This window comes from Rhipicephalus sanguineus, chromosome 8 (genome assembly GCF_013339695.2).
Source record: "Rhipicephalus sanguineus isolate Rsan-2018 chromosome 8, BIME_Rsan_1.4, whole genome shotgun sequence".
In the NCBI taxonomy this organism is placed as follows: Eukaryota; Metazoa; Arthropoda; class Arachnida; order Ixodida; family Ixodidae; genus Rhipicephalus; species Rhipicephalus sanguineus.
In genome coordinates, this window is record NC_051183.1 from 113281722 (window position 1) to 113309531 (window position 27810).

Consider the following 27810-nt stretch of genomic DNA (forward strand, 5'->3'; position numbering starts at 1 on the left):
AGAAGTACTTGATTGTTTATAGTCCATTGATTATCGAGAGCTTGTACAGTGTCTACTGTTGTTTGGCAGATATGGGACCGCTTGATGTGGACTCACCCACGTTCACGCCCAGTGGGACATCTTATACCGAGGATAAACGCCCATGATTATGATTTAACCATTGTGGCAGCTGAAGTTCTTAACATGTACGTGGATTTATTTTTTATTTATTCAAACGGCCTCACAGGCTCCTACATTGGAGTCTACACCATATTGGAGTCTACACCGCATATGGTGAACCTTGCGCAAGGATGGCATCAACAAGCGCATATTAAACATTGGCACTCATTATGCACTCCTTGAAAGCGTCGTGAAATGGGAAGAGAAACGCTAGGCGCAACGTGTCTTCCCTCTGCCTGGCCGTTAATTCTCAGATTGCGAGCGGGAAATGCGGTTCGACAACCAGGCGAGCATCAGAGAGCTATTAAAGACGATAGTCTTTCTTGGGGAACTTAAACGCAGAAATTTTGGTCTGTCTTTCTGTCTGCCTTTCTGTCTGTCTTTCTGTTTGTCGCCACGTCCCTCGATTCAGCCACTCGGCCAAAGTTGAACCACTTGCACAAGGGCCAGCCATCGTGAACGACTCACTAGGTTCATACTTGTGTACATGGTTGATCAAAAAGCAAATATTACGCATATCTGAGGCGCAACATCACTAGGAAAGTATTAGGTGGTGTGTTCATTTAATATAAAATACATGGATACGTAATTTTAGAGACCCTAGTTTCTTAAGCTGCGCTGAAAATGCGACTGCGCCGAAACTTAGCTTCCTCCGTGCCCTCTGCGCGAGATCATTGTTGTGTTTCGGTTTCAGTTCAGTATTGCACTGTACGAGTGCCATGGGGCGCCGCTCTGGCATTCCTGCTTTACCCAGGCAACGTGAATATAAAAGAGTGTGTGGAGAGTACTCGTTGAGTGCGGACGTTTCTTCTGCTGCGGCGCTTCGCGCCAAACCGCGTGTTCCGGCTGGCTGGCGTCCCCGCCGGTAGCGTTGGTCACCGCCGGTCTTCCCTGCTGCCGCGCCGTGACTACCAGCCCGCAACACAGCATTCACGTTTCCAGACGTATTGCCAAATGGCGTTCATATCTCACGCAGCGCCTCTTCTATCGTCTTTAGACGACATTTGCAGCGAAGCACGCAGATACGCGGCCAATTTTTTTTAGGGGCGAAGCTCCTTAAAGGGCCACTAAACCACCAACAGACGCTCGCCTGCTCCTCTCCATGCCTTTGCTCTGTCGACAACAGTCGCCGTGACGTCACCTGTATCATTAGGTGACTTCGCGAGCAAGAGACGCTGTCAGTGGGCAAACAAGAGCCTGTTTTCTGCTAACAGATGCGCGCGCTTGCGTTTCCACCTCGGACGCTGAGAAAGGGCACTCGGAGAGGTGGATAGAGAGCCGACGAACGCAGCCTAGCAAAGGAAAGAGCGAAACGAGAAAGCGCGTGCAACTCCGCCAGCGTTCGCTGTAGTCTCTGCACAACTGCGACGCCACGACTAAATTAAGACCTCTGGGTGGATTAGGGGCCCTTTAAGGCGGCACCCGTTCGTCCCTCGTAGTCGTAGTAGTGCGTAACCAGTCGTAACGCTAGTACCAGATCTTGACCTCCAAGGTGGTGCCGGTGGGAGATTTTTCCTTTGCCTTGTTGAACAATAAAAAATTCGCAGCGTGCGCGTTAACTAAAAGCCGAATTCTTCTGTCTCTCATTCCCCATTAGCAGCCATTGGCATGTTCCAGTAGGAAACGTTAGTAGAAGTAGAAGTGTAAGTGTTAGCTAAAAGCCGACTTCTTCTGTCTCTCATTCCCATTAGCAGCCATTGTTTACATCCAAGGTAGTGCCTGGTGAGATTTCTCCTGTGCGTGACTAAACAATAAAAATTTTGTTCAAAACGCCGTTGATTGATGAAATAAACCAACGAAAGACGCCAGATGTTTTGTAAAAGCAAAACGAAAGAACGCCAGATGTTTCTAAAGTAAAACGAAAAGACGCCAGCTGCTTAACGAAAGACGCCAGATGTTTTCTAAAGCAATGGTTTTCTAAACAATGAAAATTCACGGCGTACATGTAAAATTAAAGTGAGCTGCAAGTCGTCATAACTCATCGAACCTTTAGTATAAACGCGCCCGATCTCACGTCGGTGATGATGTACTGGGCAGAATTCACGGAAGATTCACGGTTTACCGATGAACCTCCGCAGCTTCGCGCACTCAACATCATTCACTCCGTGGATATTTTATATATGGATGGATGCTCAATATATGGACCGAGGCTTGGGCTAAAGCCGCGACCTCCTGGTGTGTTAAAGGCTTGCGAAATTACACTTTTCTTAGAAACGTGCCGAATGTAGCAACGGCAGTACCAACGGCGCGTTTCTTTTTTTTCGAGCCTCTTGGCACACATATCACCGCCTGTTATGAAGGGGACGCTCATAGCGTTCATCCATCCATCCATCCATCCATCCATCCAAGAGCACTGTAAGAGGAAACTGTGAAAGATAAAAGACGCGTTCACGTAGCCTCCGAAACATGTTTGGCGGTAGCTCAGGGGGCTAAACGCCCGCCCGCCATCGTCGCTGACCGAGAGGTCACGGGTTCGACTTCTGTCAACGGACCATTTTCTTGTAATTTTTTTTCTTTGGAATCTGAGAGCAATCATTTTGCTAACGTATTTCCGTCACGTAAATATGAAAGTCGGGGTGGACCACAGCATAAAACATCTTCGTGTTAAAATGCAATATTCAATGCCTCCCACCCCACCCCCGTAGGACCTCAAATGTCGTGGGTGCCACCCTCCCCTTACCCGGTGACAAAACTCACAGGGTCCCTTATGCGTTTCTCATAAGACGACTCGAAGGCATCTCATTCTTTTTTAATGCCAAGCATTTGTTAGCAAACCCTTTGAGCGTTCATATCTATCTATCTATCTATCTATCTATCTATCTATCTATCTATCTATCTATCTATCTATCTATCTATCTATCTATCTATCTATCTATCTATCTATCTATCTATCTATCTATCTATCTATCTATCTATCTATCTAAACTCTGCGCAGTTATGGGGCTCAACGAAAGCTGCCAGGCCACATTGTTTGGCGAGGGAACAACATCAGGCAAACATGCTACTCGCGCTTAATTAGCTAGGTCGTAAAAGTTCCTTACAAGGTAACATACACCGGCGTGCAGGTGAGAGCGTTCATTTCTGGATCTGCTGTTTCAGTCGTCCACTTGGAACGGTTCAACGAACTGGGGCCGACTTTGCAAAACTTCTGTTTCATAACTGTGTGTTCCCATTACTCAGCTGGCTTCATTAATGATATGTCCCGGATCGTGAGTGTCTGAATCATCCCCTTACAAAAATTTTCAGCCTAAACTGTTTTCACTGCGTAGGAGCTTAATGTAGCGCACTGTCGTCGTCTCATATCGGGCGTTGGAGTCACGCCGGTGCCAGGTTTGATTTACATAAGCCGAGCAGAATGCTTGTATCGAACGCTAGCGTCGCGGAAAAGCTAATTCGTCTCTTCGGGCCAGCGAAGGGACAGAGAAACGCAAGCGCCGAGAGTTAAGCGCTACCCGCTCGGAGCAGCAAACAGTGGAAGAGTAGTAAGGGAGGCCATAAAACCGTAAATACCTAATCGCAAAACAAATCAAACAATCTTACGAGAACAACGCAAAATGATAGAAAATATGACATAGTCACACCAAAACAACGTAAAAGAGCAAGGAAAAGGATACAAACACAATAAAACAACGCAAAAGAATAGAAACGAGCCAGCTGACACAATAAACACAAGGACAACACAGGTGAATCAATGCTGCACAGTTCGTACAGCTTTCACTTGGTTTGGAACTGGCTTAGATCTCTTTTAAATACTCAAGGGATCTTTGAGCTATTCTGTGTCAATTAGGCGTTTACAGGTTACAGTTCTGGCCCCTTTTCAAAAGCCCGCGAACATACTTCAACTACGTTGTAGAGCAGGGGCCGTATTCTGGAATGGTCGCAAAAGGCGACAGTGTCGCCTTGCGTGACGCATGGTCTGACAATAACTAAATCAGCTGCTTTCCCATGGCCTCATCATCACACTGGCCGTTGGTGATATCGAACGTCTCACAAGTCAACCATGAGCGCACTGTACTAGTGCAGTGTCATCCGAGTGTCGTGTTTTCCAGTTTACGGGCTTCTTCTTGGAAGTGGCTATAGAAGTGGCTCTAGCTAATCGAGATATAAGAAGTGTTGAAATCTCGTTCAACGTTTATTGTGTAATTGTTTAAAGCACAGTATAATAATTAACAGGGCGGCCGCGCTTCTCAAAGCCGTCGCCGGCGATCCGCGATCGGTCGCGTTCGTCGACGACGCTCAGCACGGTTCGTCCAACCGGTTCATGACGGCCGTGGTAGATTGCAGGGGCAACCTCTATAACGCCGCATCGGTGTGAGGCTTGTCCGTGGGACTGGCAGAACAGGTGGCGGTGGCCCTCGCCCTCCGCGACGGGAGCAGGCCGCAGGTCTATGCGGATTCCCGGGTGGCGGTGAGGGCCTTCGCTTCGGGTTCGGTCTCGAGGGAGGCGGCCTCCCTGCTTTGCGGTAGGAGCATCGTCCCCCGCACCCCTCCGTCATCACATGGTTGCCTGCCCATATGGGGCCTCGGGCTTCCCCCATCACTTTTTCCGGTTTTGCTCAATAGTCAATCAGCGCGCACCTAAGGCGACAATTTGGTGATTGTCGCCTTTCACGATCATCTCAGAATTCTGCCCCGTGCGTCTAAAACTGACCTCACCTAACGGGCCGTAGACACGTAATTGCCTCCCGCAATGGCCGGCACAGCGAAGAAGGTTGCAGCGGGGGAAGAGGAGGTTGAACAGTATGAACTAGCATTGGAGCTTAAAGAACGCATTCCTATATCTCTATTATTTGGTCATTTCTGAGGCGGATTTCTTGTCCTTTTATTATTTCAGCAGGGGACTTCACCGCTCGCATTGTGCGACGGACTTTGAGAAATTGGGGTTTGCCGAAGGGAAGGGGCTGAACAAGATCATTTTGGAAGGGGACGGTTAAGTTTATTAAGCGCTAGAGTTAGTCTATATGGCTCCTTTAGGAGCCTGAGTTGCGCTTCGGTTTTCCACGCGCCACTCTCTTGCAATTCGCGAGGCGTAGCCACATAGACCTCCAGATTACTGCGGAGAAGCGAGCTTGTTTATCATCAGTTTCCTGGATCGTCCGTGCAGGGGCCCTTGACCGACCAGCCAATGGAGCACCTGCAGGTTGATTACGTGTATCCGCTACGTCATTGATCCGCCTCCATTTGCAGCGGTGAAGCCTCTCTCCTCCTGCGCTGCGCGCCACTCGGCATGTCTCCGATCGCCATGCCTTTTAGATGCGAAGCAGCTTATGAACGAGACCTTTCCCCCCGGCGTGACCAGTGCCCCGCGTGCCACTAGATGTATGGAAGAAAGAAAAGAACGAAGCGCTGCACGAGAGGAGAGCTTAGCATGGTGTGCAGAAATGAATGTTTGCCTGCGAAAACGGTGCCACCAGATATATGGAAGAAAGAAGAGAGCAAAGTTTTCGCACGAGTGGAGAGCTCGTGCATGGTTTGCAGAAAGGAATGTTTGCCTGACATATGGACGTGCGATAGAGCCCTCACTCCACTGCGGCGCGTGCTCTAGTATAAATCATGCAAGGTACCCACTACGCCATGTATCATGCAAGGTACACTTAGATGCGAAGCAGCTTATGAACGAGCCCTGTCTTTTTGGGCGTCGCGTCGACGTAGCAAGTGCCCTAGCCGATCCGGAGCGGCGGGCTCGCGAAGCCGAAGGGAAACGGGCGCGTAGACATCGCATTCTCAAACTTCAAGCTGCGACCTTCGCAGCAAGAGCCATTATCTTTATACTTTATGGACCACAAGGCCGTTATACTCAAGGAAAAACGTTCCCCTCAGCTTAAAGTCATATATGACGAGTAACAACATCAGGGCAACCTCGAATAGACGGACCATGAACAGTGATGAAGAAAATAAAACATTTAGAGAAATCTAAGTGGAATCATGGCTGCTTCGCATACTACTCAGGGTTCCGTTTACGGGGAAATGGTGAGATTTTTTTTGCGTCGTCGACACGATGCTTGAGGTTTTTTTCACGGCGAAAACCCCTAAACCTGTTGTCCCTTTCAGAGCCATAGTTTCGGAAACGATCACATGGAAGCATGAAGGTTCGAAGTGTCTTCAGCTTCATCTCTCGGCTCTTACATACTATGACCCATTTGTTGTAAACTACCCGCAGAAATAAAACAAGCGAATAATTTTCCATCAGCGCTAAAAAAATACTTACTAGGTCTGAATAATGTTTACCAGTGTGAAGAATCATGATGTCATTTTGGTGTGTGTGTGTGTGTCAGTAATTTGCTGAAACCTGTTAAAAAAACATTCTCAATCAGTTATTTGTTCTTTTGGGATTGGCCATGTAGGTTAACCTTTCATAAGAATGCAAGAATTTGCCTTGCTTACACGTGTTGCGTAAGCTTATCTACACCTGTTAAATACAATGTGCACTTACCCATACTTTCGTTTTCCCTTTGTTCGCTCGTGCAATTTAGGATGTACGATTACTATCTATATGTATGTATCATATCTTTCTTTTGTATATGGAACTTTTATTTATTCATCTTTTTGGACTCGCAACTAGCCTTTGGCTATGGGTCCAACCAGTTTTGATATTTCTGTATGTTTCACGTCTGCAAATAAAGATTTGAATTTTGAATTTTTTTTTTTGAATTCTGGTGCACTGGTGAAATTTCTGAATGAGTCAAATCCAAGGCAAGCGACTGGCTTTAGCATCGATGTACAAGATATGTACTATTCTTTACCTCATAACACGTTATTGCAGTGCATCAACAGTTGTATAACTGATGACAATGATGCAGTCATTCATTAACAAATTTCTCCTTTCCGTAGATAGTTTCATGGAAATTTTGTCTTTTTATTTGAATTCTGCGGTTGTTGAATGGGACGGGAAGCTTTTTCTACAAAAATTGGGAGTATGCATTGGGTCAACTGTTGCGCCAGTCCTTAGTAACATTTTTTTAGCTTATGTGGACAAAAAATTGAAAAGAGCATCGGAGACCTGGCTGTAAAAGTTGTGCGTTAAGTAGACGATTTTGTAGTTATTGCAAGAAGTGTGATGTACAAAGAAGCGTTATTGATGTTTTAAGTGTTCAGAGAATGCGGTAAGGGCCTATCTTTTACGTGTGAATTGCCTGTTCAAAAACAGTTGCAGTTTCTAGATTAAAGTTATTTTTTCCTACGGGGGATCACATCTGTTGGGAGTATTCCCGTAGGGCAGATAAGCCTTTAGTAGCGTTTTCATCTGAACACTCGAAAGTGGTCAGAAGCGGTATCAGCGTTGCATGCATTCAATCTTCTCTGTTTAAATGATGTCAACACTTGATGCAACAAAGTTTTGCAAGACAGGTGTCGAGACGAGACTACAAGAAGCAGGATACCCCACTTGGGTTATCACGAGAGCTTGTCAAAAAGTGGCGAAAGCAGTAGAAGCTATAGACCGAAATGAACAGCTGATGGTAATCGCGCTACCACAAGAAAGAATTTAGCAGTGATTCCTTATGTGCATAGGTTATCACATTGAATTAAAATGGGGCAAATAGGTACCATGTTGACGTTGTTTTAAGCGTTGGCCACAAGTTGCGACAGGTATGTCCAGCTGTGCACAGAAAGTTAAATGGAGAAAAAGTGACAAACGGCTAAGGTGCTGGTCAAACATAAGAAAAAAATTGTCGATTTTCAAACTAACGTTGTATATAGAATTCCATGTTCCTGCGGTAAGATTTACCTAGGGCAAACTAGTCGATGCATAAACATTAGGATCCAAGAGCATGCACAAAATGTTAAAAACGGCACAGGTTCTCATTTGGCTCTTCATTGTCGAAAAAGTGGTTGTAATCCCGGTTTTGATAGAACGGAAGTTTTGCACAGGCACAGGTATCAGCGCACACGAGAAATAATGGAAGCTTTTTACATGTCACTGGAAAGTCACATGTGCGTCAGCCAACCTTCGGTAGCCTTTTCACAAGCTGAAATGTCTTATATCAGAGATAATTTGCCTCATGTTCATGACTAATCGCTCACGTAGGGTATTTTGTTGTTGTTGCTACTTTCGTCCCCTTGTGCATACGTGATGGTCTTTTGATATCCTTTTCCAGATGCTATTTATTCTGTTCCTTGTGAAATAAAGTTTTAGTTTGGAGTCAGCGCCGTGGTCTGTTGTTTCTTCTGTTGGTCCTCGTTCTTTCGCGCGTTTTATTCATACAAGATGGAATAACGTGGCCTCTCTGATGTGCACGCAGGACCTCCCGACGGCCTGGATTAACGGCCACCAGTATACAAGTGGGACCACGGCGTTCGCTGTGGACATTTTAGCTAAAACGCGTTCTTGGGCTAGTTGGTGCATGGTCTGACAAAAATGTGGAGGCACAAAGGAACAAGGACAAGAAATGACAGGACTGGTGCCAATCCTGGCATTTCTTGACAGGATTGTCAGGATTCCTGACATTGTCCGGATTCTTGATTCTTGACAGGAAATGACAGGACTTGGTACCAGTCCTGTCATTTCTTGTCTTTGTTCCTTTGCGCCTCCGAATTTTTGTCAGGATATTTTAGCGTAGTTCATAAGAACTGAAAAGGCACTCAGCGACGGGTAAAAAGTAGGCATAATGACTTATCTGCACGCGGCCAGGCAAGCCGATATACCTCTCAATACGGCACACGGGGCGTCCACGTGACAGTTAACTGATCAGGCATTTGATTTCTTCTTTACGCAAGTTAGTCGAGGGTTGGCTCGCGCATGTGGTGGCACTATTATCGATATGCCAGGCTTCAACCATCTGACGCGTTTCCTTATTCCTGTGCCTGTATAAAATTCTGCATTCATCGATTTTCGGCGTAATTTGCACTCTCGATAAAGTAAAGACCGATTAGACTGTGAGTCTCCGGTAAGCGATTTTTTGTGTACCATTAATCTCCGACTAACAACGCGGCCCGTCTGCCCTAGATAGAAGTGGCCGTAGATGTAAGGAACTTTATACGCCACACCTGTACGGCAATCAGTAAACTTGTTGGTGTGTTTTTCGATAGCAATTTCAGTTCGGTACTTGTCAATTACCTGCTCATTCTTTCTCTGCACGGCGGCGCTTATCGTACCTAGTTTATTGGCGGCCGCAAAAAGAAAATTAATAACCTATCTTCTTCCCCCTTTGCTTAATCAGTGCGATGCGCAATGAACAGAAGGAATACTTACGACACGCGTGTTACTGTTGCTTGCCGCAACCATGCTCGTATCTAACAAAGTGGGCTTCATTAAACGTTCAGCGACAGTTGCCAGTGCTACGCCATGATAACCTACATCTTAAAGACGTGTAACCCATGCGTCATGGCCAGCACTCATTTTGTGCTCCCACGAGTTGGTGAGAGAAAGCTTGAGGCATGACATGTCTCTGCCGTTTTTCACAGCCTTCGAATAGTTCGACGAGAAACTTAACAGCGGTATTGGAGATCTAGGAGAATTCCACAAGCATACATGGTTCTTCTGGAATGTTAAGCAAATGCCTAGAAATGGTATTCCATATTTCTAAGGCGATTCTTGAGTAATGTTCAGCCTTCATTTAATTCAAATTGTTCGCTCACTGTGGTGATCACGGCTTCAAACTCGTCAGCGCTACAAAAAATCACGTAATCGTCAACGTAAAGAAAAAACCTAATACACTTACATCAGGGTTCCTCTAAACGTTTGTCAATTTCGCTAAGGTATAAATCACTAAGAATCGGGAAAACCCTACAACCAACGCAAATTCCTAATTTCTGCGCGTTAACGCCTTCGTTCTCAATCCAGCAAACCAACGTGGATTTTAAATACATCTAAAGGATTTCTAGACAAGCCCCGCAGAAACACCGCACTTATCAGTGAAAGCTATTTCCGGAACTAGCACATTTATACAGTCATTAACACATTTTAATAGCGATGCGACAAGGAGTAATAAAGATCTTCAATATCCATAAAAAAGCTTTGCAGCCGCCGGAGTTCTTTTCTGAGAAAAACTGAACTAACGCCTTAAAATTACACGTACGGAAAGGATCTGAAAAATCTGGTTGATCTCTCTGTCATAGTAATCGGTATAACACGAAAGCGAAACGTGTCGTTACAGAATTAGTTGATTGCTTTAGTGCATTGGTATATCAGAGCTTGCATAATGTCTATTGTTGTTTGGCAGATGTAGCACCACCTGATGTCGACGAACTCGCGTTGACACCTACTGGCACATCTCCGTACCGGCGGCTAACGCAACGGCGCATTTTTTTGTTGTTTTTTTTCGAGCCTGGTGGCACACATGTCACCACCCCGTTATAAAGAGGACGCTCATAGCATCCATCGATTCATGCATGCAAGATGACTTAGAGGAAAGTGTCAAAGATAAAAGGCGCGTTCATGCAGCCTCCGTTATGTGTTTGGCGGTAGCTCACAATAAAGAAAAAAAAAGTTTGGTGGTAGCTCAGTGGGCTAAACGCCCGCCAGCCATCGTCGCGAACCACGAGGTCATGGGTTCGACTCCTGTCAACGGAACGTTTTTTTATAGTGTTTTTCTTTGCCATTCGATGGCGTTCATTTTTCTGACGTATTTCTGTGACGGAAATACGTCATGAAAATCTTGGTGGACCCCGGCGTAAAACACTTTCGTGTTAAAACTCTGAGGCTGAGCAGTTCTGCAAGTAACTAGCTAAAACAAACTGCTCGAAAATTAATCTCAGTCTTGTGTGTTTTCGCTAAAAAAAAAGAGCTCTAAGGTGAGCGATTTAGCCTTCTGGACATTAGTAGTTGTCCTCTATAGATAATGTCTTAACAAAACGTCGACAGCAAGCCGCCGAACTAGCGATAGATTACGTTTTGCCGACTTAAAATTATTTTCGTGGCTGTGACGTTTTTTTTTCTTTTTTCTGAGAAAATGCTGTCTGGCGCAGTTATGAAGTACCCTTCCTTATCCGAAATTCCATGCCTGCGTTTCTTCTCTACACAATATTTAACCAAAGGCCGGATAGCCCAGGAACATCAAACTGTTTAGTAGATGCCTTGACCCCTCCGACGACGAATCACTCTGCGCTTCACATGTTCAGCGGGCAATATTAAATCGAGGCAACAGATTGAAGGTCATCGGGCATAGCCTCAACATATTAACAGGACATATGACGGCGCTTCGCGAAGCACTTATACGTGAGGCGTTCATTTTCTGGCATTATAGAGCATGAATCCACTTCTACGTTTCGTGAGCACAAAGGGACGGGCGCCAGTGCCGAAAATGTAACTATTATAGGTCGAACGTACCGCACAGAAGCGCACCGAACCATTCTGAACAGCGTACCGTAACACGCGTTAGTTCTTTAGCGCATGAGCGCTTTCCTTGGCATTGCCTTCCAAGAGGATCTAAACCCACTGAGAAGCGCGCGGCTCGGAACAGCATGCTAGCAACGCAGCAGTGAACGAGAACTCTTTGCGACACAAGCATACATTTCATCGTAATAAGAAGTGTAAAGTTAACATGAAGACGGCAGATGTGAACACGACATACGAAGAGCATCTAGCTACTGCTTTACTGAAAACGAAAAACACAAAAAAAATTGGGGGACGCTTAAGCTTAGCCTTTAAGAGTTGAACGCGACAGCAATATCCTGCCCCTAGTGCGCACTTCGAACACTACGAGTGTTTAACAGAATGCGCGCAATAAGGTGTGTGCCTTATGTAATGGGTAGCATGCTTTAAACCAGGAGCAATTATGCGCGAGAACCTCTTTCGAAGCTGCGATGCACCCACTACGTGGTCTTAAGGGAATACGCGCAGTAATGTGTGTGCCTTTTGTAATGGGTGGCTGTCTTTAAACCACCAGTCGTTAGGATATTGACGTGGTGTGACGCCCGGTGCCAATGTACGCTTGTACCACGCAATATTACTGCCATATTACATCTGGTACTGTGATACCTGTATACAGGGCGCGTATTTTTGGGAAGCATCAAAGTTACTTTCAGTGCAGCTCCAAGCAGAGGCGTGGCTGTGTGGTAGAACACCTGCTTGCCACGCAGACGGCCTGGGTTCGATTTTCACTCGGACCCAACATTTTTATTATTTATTTTATTTGCCGCTTTTTCGATTTTTCGGTCACGGACAAGATGATGATTTTTCGCTCACAACCAACGGTGCCGGCGCCGACGCCGACGGCGGAATTTCTGCGATACGAGCTCTTTAAGGCTATCGCGTTAAAAAACGCCAGGCCTGCGCGGAAAGCGCAGCACAGACACAGCGAAAGCACGAAGAGCGGCATTTCTATAGCCCGTTATAAACTCTCTTGTGGCTACTAGTACAACTACACTAGCAAGGTACCCACTACGCCACAAATGATTATTTTTTTGAAGTTGGAAGCACTCACTACGACATTACTCGTCATTCTGCGGAGAAGCGAGGTGCCATCTTTAGGGCGTTATGTACAGTATGTATGAGCCACTAGTTACGTAATTCGCATTGTGTGACGCCCGGTCGTTATTTGATTTTCCCACCACGCTTTATACCATACACTAACGGGAGAAAGAGATAGAGAGAGGGAATTAACTTTATGGAGACCCTGAGGAAATGGATCATGGGAGCCTTATGGGCTTCCTTGGCAACCAATAGAAGTGAACTTGCGAGGAACCCACTACGCTATAAATAATAATTTTTGTGAAGGAAGGGAGCAGCCACTACGCAATTTTTCGTCATTCTGCGCAGAACCGTGGTACCTGCTAAAGACCTGTAAGGCATCATGTGCCCTTTGTTATGCTGTGGCTAATGATGATGAAAAATTATGGCAGAGCCCTTTGTAATGGCTTGGAAGCATTCACGACTCAGTCGTTGCGCAATTCGCATTGTGTGACGCCTGGTTAGATAATTCGCATTTTGTGACACTTGGTTGTTATTTTACTCTTCTACCACGCTACATTACATATGTTAACGTGGCTCCTTCCCGAGATGAAGACTGTATAGGGTCTTTTTGCATAGCAGTTTCAAGCACCGGAATGGCTCTGAGGTACGGTACTGGGCTCCCACGCAGAAGGCCCAGGTTCGAACCTCGTTTTTTTTTTCTTATTTCGAGCGAAAGTGGTTATGGACACCGGCGGCGGCGGACAACTACGGCGCCCAACGGCCCTTGTTGTGATCTCATACCAGCTTTCGCTGTAAAAGGTGGTGACCACAGGGGGCAAAGAATGCATGAGCTTTGCCTGTGACGTTCCTGTCCATCCCTTTCTCGTAAACTTTGCAGCACTGCTCATTTCACTAAGATATTCTAACTAGCCCCAACACAAACTCTTCTGTATATATTTCGGGCTCCAACCGTGTTCGTATGCACAGAATTGGCTTGGACAGACGTCCCAGAGAGCTAAGCGCGCCCGTAAGAAGTTAAACGCGCTTAATTGATCCCCAGGAAGCCGAACAATACAGACAAATATATGGTGTGTAGATAAATGCGGCCGCAAGCATGATGCGTCAGTTGCCGCGACACTGCGGCCTCGCTATCCGTTGCGCGATAGTAAACTTTAAAGAGCGAACAGGGAGAGCAAGAAAGGGAGAGGGAAGCAACCACCCCCCCCCCCTCTCCACACACACGTCGACGCCAGCGTGCGCCGAGGCGTGATTGTGATCACAGCGCCCCGATCAACCTTGGTCCCGATAGCAGCGAGCCGGTGCTCCGGGGCCGGCCGCTGCGGCTGGGCCCGTATTCTCAAAAGGCGACAATCGCAAAAGTATCGCCTTTGATGCGCGCTGATTGGCTATTGAGCGAACCGGAAAAGGCAGGGCGCCGTCTGGTAATTCCGCCGACGTCAATTTTGCGTCATGGTGCTCGACGGGGCCTCGACATATTTGCAGTAAACGAAGGCACCGTTGACCGTCGGTTCGTGGTGAAGTCCAGCATTTCAGTGACGTAGGCGGTAGCTTCTAGTATTCAATCCTCGGTGGATATACGCAGCATTTTTTACGCTGAAGCTTTCATCGAGCATTACCTTGGGGTGTTATCAGCACTCGTTCTTTCCCAGCGCGTGTTTTTTCGTGGTTTGAACGTCCCAGGAGCATGAACCGTGCGTTTCTCGCGCGGCTTATCGCAAGCCGGCAACATGTTGAGATCTTGAGACGATGTCGCTGCGGCGGCACGCTACAGCTGAACTCTCCGAGTACGCCGTGTTAAACTCTCAACGAAAATACGTTTCACGCAAAGTTGCATTCTTTAAATATTATACTGTGCATTAAATAATCGAACGAAAAAACGTTGAAAGCACTTTCAACAAGTCTTATATTTCAAGTAGCCACAGCCAAGCCGGCCAAGCCTGGCTATTGCGTAGAAGCAGCAGCACACGCTCGAAAACGCCGCACTCGGATTGTTCTGCGCTCGTACGGTGCGCTCACTCCTGTGTTGTGAGACATTCGTACTACCAACGGCCAGTTGCAACAATGACGTCACAGGCAAGTGTTTTTTTACTTACTGAACGCATCAAATTCTACGTCACCAAACGCGATACTATCGCCTTTTGCGATCGTTTGAGAATACGGGCCCTGGGAACATCACACGCTGTTCCAACTCATCACCTGCTTCGATGATTCTCTTGGCCTCAGTGATGAATCTTATCATTTTATCGTGGCTTCTGGCGACAACCAAGCAGCCGCGACAATCTGGACTGCATTGACGATCTCGGCAGTGAGTTGCCAGGTGGCCTTCTTTGGCATCTCGAACGTTGTTGCGCGTTCTCAGCCTATAATTCAGGCATTGCTCGGTTTTGCCTACGTCTCGGCGCTCTGGACTGCGAGGTACGTAGCGGACGGCATTTGGAACTTTCAGCGACGCCGCGCACTACCTGACTTAGTCCACGTCGTGCGCCTTAAGCCGCTTGATACGCATCGGCGAACCTGATGGCAACTTTTTTTCTTTTTTATTATTTGTTTCTTTGTATATGCGTTTTCTTTCTTGCTTTATTGTCTGGTTTAAGCATCGGGTCGATGCTTTTTAAATGGAGGCCAATGCCCCACGCTCTCCTTTTTCTATGTACTTGTTAGTGACCCCTTACACGTTTAACCATTGCCTTGCGCGGGCTGTGCCGGAATGTCGAGTATTGCCGTTTAATTAGTGACAAGCTTGAGCGCGCAATACAAAAATTAGTGTTTAATTATTCTGGACATCACGCAGCCACCAACGATAAGGCTGGAATCTTCAAAGCCACATGTATAAATGCCTCGTGACTGACGGCTCATCAGATAACTCAACGGATGTCCACCATGGTGGTGTAGCGATTATGGTGTTCGGCTGCTGAACCGAAGATCGCGCGTTCGATCACGGCCACGGTGGTCGTATTTTGATGGAGGTGAAATGCTACAGGCCCGCGTACTCTGCGATGTCAGTGCTTGTTTAAAGAACCCCAGGTGGTAGAAATTTCCAGAGCTCTCTACCGCTGCGTCCCTCAGAATCATATCGTGGTTTGGGCACGTAAATTCCCAGATATCATTAGATTACTCGACGGCCAACGAATGTTGTCGTAGCTATCAGTGTACAGCGTGTATTTCTTGTAATTTGACCGTTCAATTCGCGGGCACAAGTATGCCCACTAAAGAGTTCCGTATTTTCGAGTCTTGCTTGCGCTTTCTTCCACCGTCATAACCACGTCAAAATATGTTTTATGGCAGACAAATACATATCGTTACAGAAAATATATTCCATGTTTGATTGCATCAACGTTTAATGTACTTAACCCAGCTCTACGTAAACATGATTAATTAAGAATACCAGAAAACCGAACTGGATGCTACGGCTTACAATAAAATATTGAATCGCACCGTTTTCTTCGAAAACTGCTTTCTTAGCATTGATGCTAGGACAGGGGGATGCATCTGGTCAAGTCACCAAAAAATTTCATAATTACCAAAATATCCCTTGCAGAATCACTTGAGCAGTGTTGGCGTTCCCGATGACAGAAAAATCCATCGCCAACTGCCTGTGACGACATAAAAATTTATGCTGCTGCCTACTACACCTTACATAGTTTTCAAACGGTAAAAATGAATTAGACTGTCCTCCCAGGCAGCCAGTGATTATGTGCAATGTTTCTGGAAAATTCGTTCTGCCAACATGGCTAAAATACGAAAAACGTTTACTCGACATCAGTGTGCAATGCAAGGCTAGATCCACCCGAAACCCACAACACCCTCCTCCGCCTTCACATGCCTAAATTTTGACGCGACACGTAAAACTTTGATCGTCATATTCTCTTTTATTATTCGACATATCCGTGTACAATTAACGTCAGTACATAATTAAAAAATGAGTTATCAGTCAGAATTCCAGGATTGTTTCGTTTCAGTGTCGCTTTAATAATGCGACACCCGAGTAATTATTTCAGCTGCTCTACGCACATCTAAAGCACATGTAGAATAAAAAAATCGCTTCAAGAAACAAACGGAAGCTTGAAAAAGACCACTGCGTGACTTTAATAAAAATATATACATAGTCCAAACGTATTCGAAATACGCCTACTTCTAAGAACTATTCACGAAAATTGAACAAAATATAAAACATAGCCCCTAACAGAAACTAGAGTGACAATTGCAAAACAATGCAGACTGCGGTGGTTCAATATAACGTTGCACGTTAAAGAGTGACATCAGATTCACTTGATGTTTTGCAACATGGTCCGACGCGAAAGTGAACACTGTATGATTAACAGAAATAAATCACGAACAGTTATTGCACTAAAAATATTGTCATATGCAATGCAGTGGTCAGTACACTTGAAGTTTGAGAAAGCTGTGTTATTACAACTAAATTGTGTTTTTATCCGCGGTATTTGCTTTGCGAGCAACATGCTGACTAAATCTAACCAATATGAAATATTTCTGTGCAGCATAGTAGATCAAACGTTGTGTCAGTTATGTTGCCGATTAGTTAAAAGGCACTGGTACTGTATATGTTACACATACATGCCTCAAACATTGCACACAGCAAACGTCAATGTCCAGGCATTGTCGTCACATAGTTCATGTAGATTTTAGCAATTTTAGCTCACTCACTGGAACCCAATTTTGGTTTCTCTAATCACAATACCTGTTGTCAATAGCATTAAAATGCATTGATAAAATATGTAAACTTAAGAAAAGATCATGCCACCTTAAGTAAAGAGCTAAATAGTGTATGTTGGGATGCAGTGCAAGAGCTCGCTAAGCTCATTACAATCATTGTACTCAATCAACTGCAAGTATGCCATTGCTGCTACTCAACATATTCCCACAGCTAGTAAGCATATGTAACATAAAACAGTAAAAACACGGCATATATTCAGGCTCTAAGCCCGAAATTCTCGCCAACTGCAAGCAATCGCCATACGTTGCACATTAAAGGGCAATGAAAGTGTTGTCAAATATTAGTTTTAACAACGAAGGTGTTTAACAAACCGTTCCTTGTCGGGCGAACCAAAAAATATCATCATAAACGGGTATGTACCTCAGAAATTGCGCAAATCCCACACCTCACCACTGGTCCACTATTATTGAAGAAGACAACAGTTAGCCCAAGAAATGGCTGCGAAGCGACGGCGGCGACACGGAGACCCCGAGTAGGTACAACGCGACAATACAAGGGAACGGGAGAGCCAACGGCGGCTGCGAGAAGACCACGAGGCGATGGAAGGCCTACTCCAACGACGACGTGCCCGTAGACCTACTTGAGTTCTGAACGCTTGGTTTCTGCGCAACGTTCTGTCTCTGAAGTTTCGGCATCCGTGTCCTGTATGTCATTGTGTGGTTTAACTCGAACCACTCTGCGCTGAGAATAAACAGAGAAGGAACCTAGCGTGGCAAAGCTAAAGCCTAGGAACGACCAAGAAGCAACCTAAAAGAACCTGCATCAGCTAACGCCTGCGAGAAGACCCCATAGCGATGGAAGGCCTACGACAATGACGACGTACCTGTAGGTCTATGAGAGCTGCGACAGCTTTGTGCGAAGGCCCAGGAACAGCCTAGAAGCAACCAGATTAGTCTTCAGAACCGTCCACTTTGCTGTTTCAAGCCTTGCGCGGCTTAGTGCAAGCTTCGCCAATTTTTCTTCCCAGAATCCAGTGGTCCTTGTAATATCGCTTAGCTTGTTAAAGGAAATTTATTTATAAAACACATCAGCTCAATATTCGTGCAGAAATTTCGTCGCATTTCCAAAGTTACATGTATCAGACAGAGACACGAGCGCTGCCCTTTTTAACTTCCTAGAGCGGACAAACAAAACTGAGCTTAACAAATATATGTAACTCTTTTAACGTTCCCCCAAAGAAGAGAGCATTCATAAATGAAAAAGTAGTACAAGGACAGTGGGTGCATTCTACAGTTGAATTTTTTGCAGTAAATCGCCAAGGCAGAAGGAGCCAAAAAGATAATCAAATATGTTCCTGAATTTATGTTTAAACACCTTTAATGCTTTTGAATGTTTGGAAATACTCCTTAGCAAGTAATGAAAATATTCTATTTCTGCCACGTGAGCCTTCCCTACGATTCAGGATGCAAACACCTGAGAAAAACAACACGTATTGCAGTTCCTATGCCCATGCTTACATTCCTTCATGTAAGAAATTGTTCTAATAGGTAGCACCGTTATTGGAAAATACGAAAATTACATTGAGGAACATTGAACTTTTTGTACCACAATGGCCAAGAACATATTGAGCAACAACACTGCGTTCAATTCTGAGATGGCCAATTATTTTAGCATCTCCATGCGAGTAAATTGTACAAAGGTCTTCAACTTCCAAATTCAGGAATATGCATAATCCGTAGGAATACAAAAGCTTCCCACCAGTGCCCAACATATGGTACAATAAATTTGTACACAAGAATGCTGCGAGGGAGCTATAAAAAATATTCTAACGTAGTCGCTACGCTCTCCTCCATCCGTAACATTGTTGTAGTGACGATGATGAAGTCTAGCTATCACTAATACACCCGTGTACTTACTTTTTTTTTCATAGAACTTACTGCTCACAGAGTGCCCTGGACGACCAGTTTAATTCGCTTTCATAAAGAGGGAAGGCTCGTTTAGCAGAACTCGCACTTAAATGTTCACGTGGGTTCATGCTGGCGCATGTGTCTATAGAGCCAGGATTTCTGCGAGAACTTTTCAGGACATGATGGGCATTCATATGGTCGATCGCCCAAGTGGGTTGCCTGGTGATTAGCCAAGGTTGAGGACCGTGCGAACCTTGCAGAGCAGAAACCGCACGCATAGGGTCGCTCTCCTGTGTGAGTTCGTAGGTGTTCCGTAAGGTGAGACTTTTGTGCGAAGCTCTGATGGCACGTAGGGCACTTAAACGGCCGCTCGCCTGTATGAACCATGGTGTGTGTTTTCATACGGGACGAATAATCAGTCTTGTAGTCGCATATGTTGCAGTGGTATCGGCGCCTGTCGTGCGACTTCTCGCCATCCTTAGTTTCTTGAAGGCTGGACGGCCCCGAAACTGCACAAACAAAGCAGCATCGGTCACAAGAGTGCTCATTTTCACAGAACGTAAAAAAAGATATAATTGTAAAACGATATTGCAGTTTAGTACACAAGCAAGAACAACCATGACTATGAAGCATGCTGTATTCGGGTATTCTAATTCATTTCGATAAACTACCCTTCCTTATTTTGCACCAAACTCCAAGTACAAAATCAAAATGCAACTGCGGTGGCCCTAATGAAAAACACCGAAAAAAAACGCCAGGCCTGCGCTGAAACCGCAGCACAGTCACAGCGCAAGCTGGAAGAGCGGCGTTTCTAGAGCCCGTTGTAAGCTCTCTTGGGGCTACAATACAAGAACACTAGAAAGGTACCCACTACGCCATAAATCACAATTTTTGTGAAGTTGGGAAACACCTACTAAGCGATTATTCGTCATTCTGTGGAGAAGCGAGGCACCAGCTACACGTCTGTAAGGCATTATGTGCACTTTGTTGACGCGACGACTGATGACGATGAAGAATTATGGTTCAGCCCTTTGTAATGGGTTGGCAGATTTAAACGGCCCACCAGTTATGTAATTTGCATTGGGTCACGCCCAGTCGCTATTTCCCTCTCTCGTCATGCTGTATAACATACGTTGACGTGGGAGAGAGACGGGGGGGGGGGGGCGAAGAACTTCACTGTGACCCCGAGGAAATGGATCATGCGCTTATGGGCTTCCTTGGCAACCAATAGAAGTGCACTTGCGAGGAACCCACTACACTATAAATCATTGTAATTTTACTGAGACCCCGAGGAAATGGATCATGCGCTTATGGGCTTCCTTGGCAACCAATACAAGTGCACTTGCGAGGAACCCACTACGCTATAAATCATTGTAATTTTACTGAGACCCCGAGGAAATGGATCATGTGCTTATGGGCTTCCTTGGAAACCAATACAAGTGCACTTGCGAGGAACCCACTACGCTATAAATCATTGTAATTTTACTGAGACCCCGAGGAAATGGATCATGCGCTTATGGGCTTCCTTGGAAACCAATACAAGTGCACTTGCGAGGAAGCCACTACGCTATTAGTATTGTGGCTACTTGTATTAGTAGCCACAACAGATTTTCCGCTCTTCCAGCTTTCGCTGTGACTGTGCTGCGCTTTCCGCGCAGGCCTGGCGTTTTTTTTTTTTTTTGAGAAGTAGGGCAGCAGGCACTGTGCCATTTTTCATCATTCTACGGAGAGCCGTGGTACCTGCTAAACGCATGTAAGGCATTATGCGCACTTTGTTGATGCTGTGCCTGATGACGATGAAGAATTATGGCAGAGTCCTTTGTAATGGGTCGGAAGCATTTAACAGTCTACTCCTCGCGCAATTCGCATTGTGTGACGCCTGCTTACAGAATTTGCGTTTTGGGACGCTTGGTGCTTATTTTACTCTTCTACCACGCTATATTGCATATGCTAGTGTGGTTCCTTCCCGACATGAAGCCTGTATAGGACCTTTTTGCAAAGCACTTTCAAGCACCGGCATGGCGCAGAGGTTTAATACTGGGCTCCCACGAAGAGGGCCCAGCTTCGAGCCTCGTTCCATCCTGCAATATTTTTCTTATTTCGTATTTTTTTCTTATTTCGAGTGATACTGGTTACGGACACCGGCGGCGGCGGCGGACAACTACAGCGCCAAAAACGGCCGGTGAAATGATCTCATAACAGCTTTCGCTGTAAAATAACAGACACTAATGCGAATGACAAACCATTCCTTGACCATATAAATCATGAGGCAAATTACAGAAACTAAGCGCAGCAGGTCAATGTATAAGATTTCACAGTGCGCCTCTACGTGACTAATGAAAGTTAGCTCTAAGTAAAATCCAGGCATATCACTAAAAACTTTCCATGCAGTATAAATACTCATTAGGTGGGAGCACATTAAGTGTTGCGTTAGGATCAACTGCTTCTGAAACCAAGTTTCAGAGCCCCTAACTTCTGTAATATATCCATGGGATAGTTAACCTCAGTGTTTAAATGGAAACGAGGCAGTATTGCAGTCAAATAAAAACAGAGCAGCTGGGTATAACCAGATTTGAAGCCTGTTGCCGTGGCTGCTGAACCGAAATTAACAGCAGAGTTCGGGGTGCGAGCAGACAGTTCCCTTAATACTTCATAACCGACATAAACCTCACTTTTTTCAGACTGCAATCCCTATCTGATCACACCAGTCACGACCAACGTCCAAGGCCTCTGAATTTGGTTTTTCATGGCGACCGATACATATTTCAGCTTCTCTTAGCAAACCTATAGCAAACGACTACGCATAAGATAGCTTGAAGAACAAGCATATTCGCCATAACCCAGAAAACAACACACAATCTTAACAAAAAAAAAACATCAGCCAAATCAAATTACGCACAAAACATGAAGTGCTGAGGACAAAAGTCATCAAAATGAAGGAGAAATTTAAGACGCGGCAATTAACAAAAAGTAACATCACACAATAAAACTAAGTCAGGCCATGTTGGTTCCAATATTGTGTTCTTCGCCAATAAAGCCATCAGGTTTCTTCTGCGCTTTGTGACTTTCCCCTATGAGAGAAAGAAAACAATTTATTAGTAAAAAATGGACTAAAGCAGACACACTAAGCAGCCACAAGAACCCAGCTATATGCAATGTCGTCTTGAAATACCCTTCAAGTTTTTGCAAGCTATATCATTCCAACTAGATTGTGTTTATTATGCCTCTGTTTTAACTAGCCTAAGTTGAGCAACATGAAATTTCTACATTGAGCATATTCGTCCCAACATTGCACCAAATATGGGGTGATATAGCAAGCATGTTTAAATATGGAGGGGCGGTGGAAACAAACGCGAACAGTGCAGCATCTACTCGCTTTGATGTTTCGCATTTATTTTGAAGCGTTTGCACCCTAGATGGTAATACAAAGCTACTAGAGTCATCCATCATGCATTCAAGGACCACTCTACCATCCTTTTATGGCCACCAAGGGCAGAGCGCGATGCCAACACCCATTCACTCTGTTCACGTTTCTATACATCTGCCCTGTACATCGTACGTATCAATGCCACAATCGTTGAACGCACAAGAATCAATGGTAAAGTATGGTAATGGCATTCTTCGTGAATATTTTCATATTCTGAGCTAAGCGTAGTATAAGTTTGCTTTGTTTATCGCAAAAGTCGTCAATGTGTGATCAGATGCACTGAAAAAATTTATACGGAAGGACATGATTGTTCCGCCATGTCAACGAAGACTTACATACGCTGTCTTTCAATGGAAGATATTGCTCCGCTAGCTGCATTTTTAGTTAGTTACTTGGTTGGTTAGTTTAGTTAGTTAGTTACTTGGTTGGTTAGTTTAGTTAGTTAGTTACTTGGTTGGTTAGTTAGTTAGTTAGTTAGTTAGTTAGTTATGACGTATTGTATAGCGCGAACGGGGTACTTGGACAGACAGAAAAAACGAGGACGGGCGCTAACTTCCAACTGATTTTATTGAGCAGAATCGAACATTTATATATGGCACAAAATGCAAAAGAACATGTGACAGAGTATGCGCAAAGCGAAAAATGTTCGATTCTGCTTAATAAAATCAGTTGGAAGTTAGCGCCCGTCCTCGTTTTTTCTGTCTGTCCAAGTACCCCGTTCGCGCTATACAATACGTCATGACATGCCAACTAGCCCAAGCCGCTACACTTCTTTAGTTAGTTAGTTAGTTAGTTAGTTAGTTAGTTAGTTAGTTAGTTAGTTAGTTAGTTAGTTAGTTAGTTAGTTAGTTAGTTAGTTAGTTAGTTCTTATGGATATGGATATGGTTATGTTCTTATGGTTCATAACCGGCTGAGGTTATGGTGCACCAGTCACATGGTGTTAAGCAATGGACAGTGCAATGCTGTTGTTATAACCTTGTTCAAAACACTGCATTCAAGGAACTCTGGAGAATGTAACTGCCAATTTGTCAATGTTTAACACTGCTTTTTTTACACACGCGCACACACACACACACACAAAGAACACAGCAGCCATTGTGAAGCATCGAATAAGTCATGCCAGCGCCTCCTCTATTTTTCTGTGCTTGGGCAAAGGAGCGGAGCGCAATGGGAACCGACCGTTGGCGTTAGTGCGGCTTTTAGCCGCCGGGCGCCGCCACCGTAGTAGACCAGCCGTCGCGTCGTCGCTCGCGGAAACGAATGCCGTGGCTGCATTCGAAGCTGCTATATGGTTCAGTTTTCGGCTGTATTCGCGTTGTTTAAAGTGTAATGAAAACTTGTAAACTGGAATCATGAAGCACCTGTCGTTGTGGGCAACCAGCCCATTTCGAAGGCATGTGTCTTCGCGGCAATTTGATCGAGACGCTCACGCGTCGTCTGCTAGCCCGATTCCAGAGAGCGCATGCCAGTGATGCGCGGACAATTGTTTTGTCACCGGTACGTTCGCTTGACTGAGAGTCGGTTATTGACTGTCTTAAAGTCGATTTTCGAAAGCAGCATTTGCCAAGAGCTAATACTGAAAGCGCGGGCGCTTAAAGTTCCCCGATGCGTGCTACCGTCTACTGGTGTAGCACACTATACGCAAGCCGTGAGTTAATGCGCTAAATAGCAGGAAATGTCACTAAGCTGCTTCCAGTGACAATGTACATAATGATTGTCGGTTGTTTCGCCGGGAGCGCATGTAGTGGCCATGGGCTCTAATTCTTCAGCTTCGGGACCTAATGTCAGCGCTGCATGCACATGGTGGCGATCGCGAGGCAGCGTTACTACTAGTACTACATGCATTCGTTGACTGTTCGAACGCAACACGGTCACGTTTAGAGATACTTGCCATGCTTGATTCAGTTGTTAATTTGGGCAGCAAACGTGAAAGGTGGTCTGCAAAGACTGAGCTACTGCATCATTCGTAAGCCTCCGCTTCTTATATTCTATGAAATATTCGCGTCGTAAACGACGGCTGCATATTCTAGTGTAGTTTGAAGATGTATTAGGAGACCAATTATCCCGCCTAATTACTACAAGCCACCTCTACCGAACACCAGCGGCAGCTGGAATTTCATGGAACGACAGCCGAACAGTGTATTAAGGTGTTAGAAGCCTTAGATGCCTCGTCACCTCGAAAATTGACCGTTGGCGGCGTCAGCACAAGTGATGCAAAAAAATAATTACGTGATGACGTCATCATATGACGTCACAGATCATAAAATTTTGTGACATCGTCGTGACGTCACATAACGTGATGTCGTCATATTACATCTTCGCTTGGTCAAAATGGGCCGATCACGGAAGCAGTGCATGCCTCCGCTGATGTGCAGAAAGCTTGCATTGCCTCCGATACTTGAGGCTGTAAGAAAACAACGTTAGGTGCAGAAATATCTCGGAGGGAGGCAGGGAATGTCCAATACATTGACTAGAAGAAAAAGAAGAAGATGGCTTCCGCCTTTCAGTCGTCTTAGATTAATGCATAAGGGACCCTGTGAGATTTTTTTTCTTTATCAATAAAGGGAAATAAAAAAAGACAATCGTGATTTCGTTCAGTTTCATTTGCAGAGTGGAACACAACAGTATGCCATATTAAGGCATTGGGGCGGTTTCAATGGCCTGAAATAGAAAATAAAACGCGAATGCTATCAAACTCGAGTGCAAGTATCGAACCGGCAGCACGGCCTGACAGTCTGCCTGCGGAATACTTACAGCGGGAATGGAAAGACATGCGAACATGCGGCGTCTACAATCTTTGCTATCTCGCATCTATTGTCAAGTGGTTATAGCCACGATGATTGACGAGAACATGACGTCATCTATGGCACATTAAAATACCATCTTGCATCTTTTTATTGCCACCATGGTTAGAGCGTGATGAAAACAGCGCGCCGCTATGTTCGCGTTTCTTTCCATCCCCCTGTACCTGCGAAAGCCTGCAAGAAGCACAAATGCAATTAAACTCGGATGCAAACAAGAATTCGTGAGCTTTGTGATACGCCCGGCCGTTCAGCGCCAGCTTCCCGTGGTCTACTTGCACAGCGCCACCACGCGGCAACGGCGAGCGGACTGAGCGCGCGCTCGACGGCCCGAGGAGAGCATTCGCCCAGGCACTGACAAATATAGGAGGCACTGGTCATGCATGCGCTGTCTTTCTGTTACACCGTGGTGTACGTAAGCAGGAAAGAGGAAGTAGTGAGTGCAGATGAATGCTGTCAACTTGCCATGATCTAATAATCTTTAACATCGTATTTCATGCGTAACAGCGGGAGGCCCTTCTCAAGCGCATTAGAATACCTTTTAGACCATATAAAGCTTTTTCAAGGGTGCTCTGTAGCATCTGCTGTTACAATTTATTACTTGAGCAACTTTTTTTAAACACTTCAGGTAGCTTTACCACAGTAGAGAAGAAACAATTATGTTGCGAATACCAAGCCTCGCCGAGACATTACTGGAAAGCGTTTGCTGGCTCTTCTAAGTTCACCCAATATATTTCTTAAAGTATTCAAGAGGTTTCGAAACACAAATGTATTAAATGGCAAAAATGAATGAGCATACGAAAGACGTCCCTCAGCTTCACTCGAAAAAATTAGGATACAATGGATCTGACCTAACACATACGCATATGAACGTGTACTACGAATACACGTTCATAAGACACTGTACTTACTGACCTATTTCTTAACAAAATGTTTAAATGCTTAAAAATGCAAAGACGCAGTTGCATGCAACACTACAAAAAGCTTCAACTCATTTAAATAAGACTGAAATATTATATCTCTTACAGAACTGAGGGGCTGGGACAAAATCAGAGTAACAAAAAAGCATCCCATTTTATCCCACGCCAAACATTACTAAATGTGCCAACACGGCTGATGCAGGAAATAGAATAGCAGCATAGCCAATGACAAACAGCAAAACAGCACCGTCTAAAGACATTCACGCACGTTTGGCACATATTCAGGATCTCAATGAAGCATTACACCACTACTATCAATGAAAGAATTCTGGTCCATACGAGAATGAAACTGTTGTAAAAAAACTATTTCTTGCAGGATTGCAGCGGCATTTCTTACGTACCTAAGCTTATCAAAAGAAAGAACCTTGTGAAAGTCGGCAGCTGCATAGTCACTAGAAAATTTCGCACGATCTTCGTTGATCAAAGAATCACCGGCACTTGGACGCTGCGGTTCTCGCTTTACAATACCCACCATATCTTGAGCAATATCTAACACTCAAGTTCTGTTCATATGTGCTAAACCTTTTGTACATGCCGATAATTCGACCAGAATGAATGTTTACACGCTGCAACAATGCCGCTACATGTTTGATAACAAAACAGAAACAAAGATAAAAAAGCCGTGAGGACAGAGGCAACATAAAACATCTAAGCAGATCAATGTAATCGCAAGCAATAAAACAGACAACGTGAAAAAGCGGTTGCACAAACATTTGGTTAGAGTGCACATTTGACTTTGAATGTACAGTTTTACTTTTACCGAGAAGAACGACATTATAAACAGTCTTACCAAAACGAGCCCACCTTCACAAAACGCAGTGAATGATTTGCGCAATAAGCATTGCTACCAACAAGTTACCATACTGGCCTGTTCATAATAAAAACAAAATCTATTTTTCTTGTTTTACAATTCAAACCAAATCACAATGGTGCAGTGTAAAGTTAATAAGATCCTCAGTTTTCAACAATATCAGGTCTAGAAATTACAAATGTTAAATCAACGAGTATTATGCAAATGTTGAATTGTGCTCTCATAGAAAAGAGTATTCCAAAATGAGGCAGATATTGCCCAATATATTCAAGCAAATCACGAAAACAAAAGGAACCGACTGTAGGGACGCTTGAGCCTCTTCGCCTTCAGGAGTAGAAGGCAATAGCGGAATCTGGCCTCATTTCAGTCGCCTTCTCAAACGCTAGCCTGACTTCGCTTATCGGTGGATACCGTGCCGCAACGAAAGGCACCTCTATGCGCGTAACATTGGCTCTTTCGGGCATCCTATAATGTCTTGTGATATAGAACTTTGAGAGCAAATAAACGACGAAGGACGGAGAAGGGAAGCACAGCCCAGAAGCTCTCGTGGTGTGTTTCCCTGCTTCGCCCTGCGTCGTTTATTTAATAATATTATCTGGGGCTTAGCGTCCCAAAAAGCGTCGTTTATTTGCGCTCAGTTTTATACAATAATGCTATACCAACTAGCCCACCTAGCTATCCTGCTAGAATGCCTAAT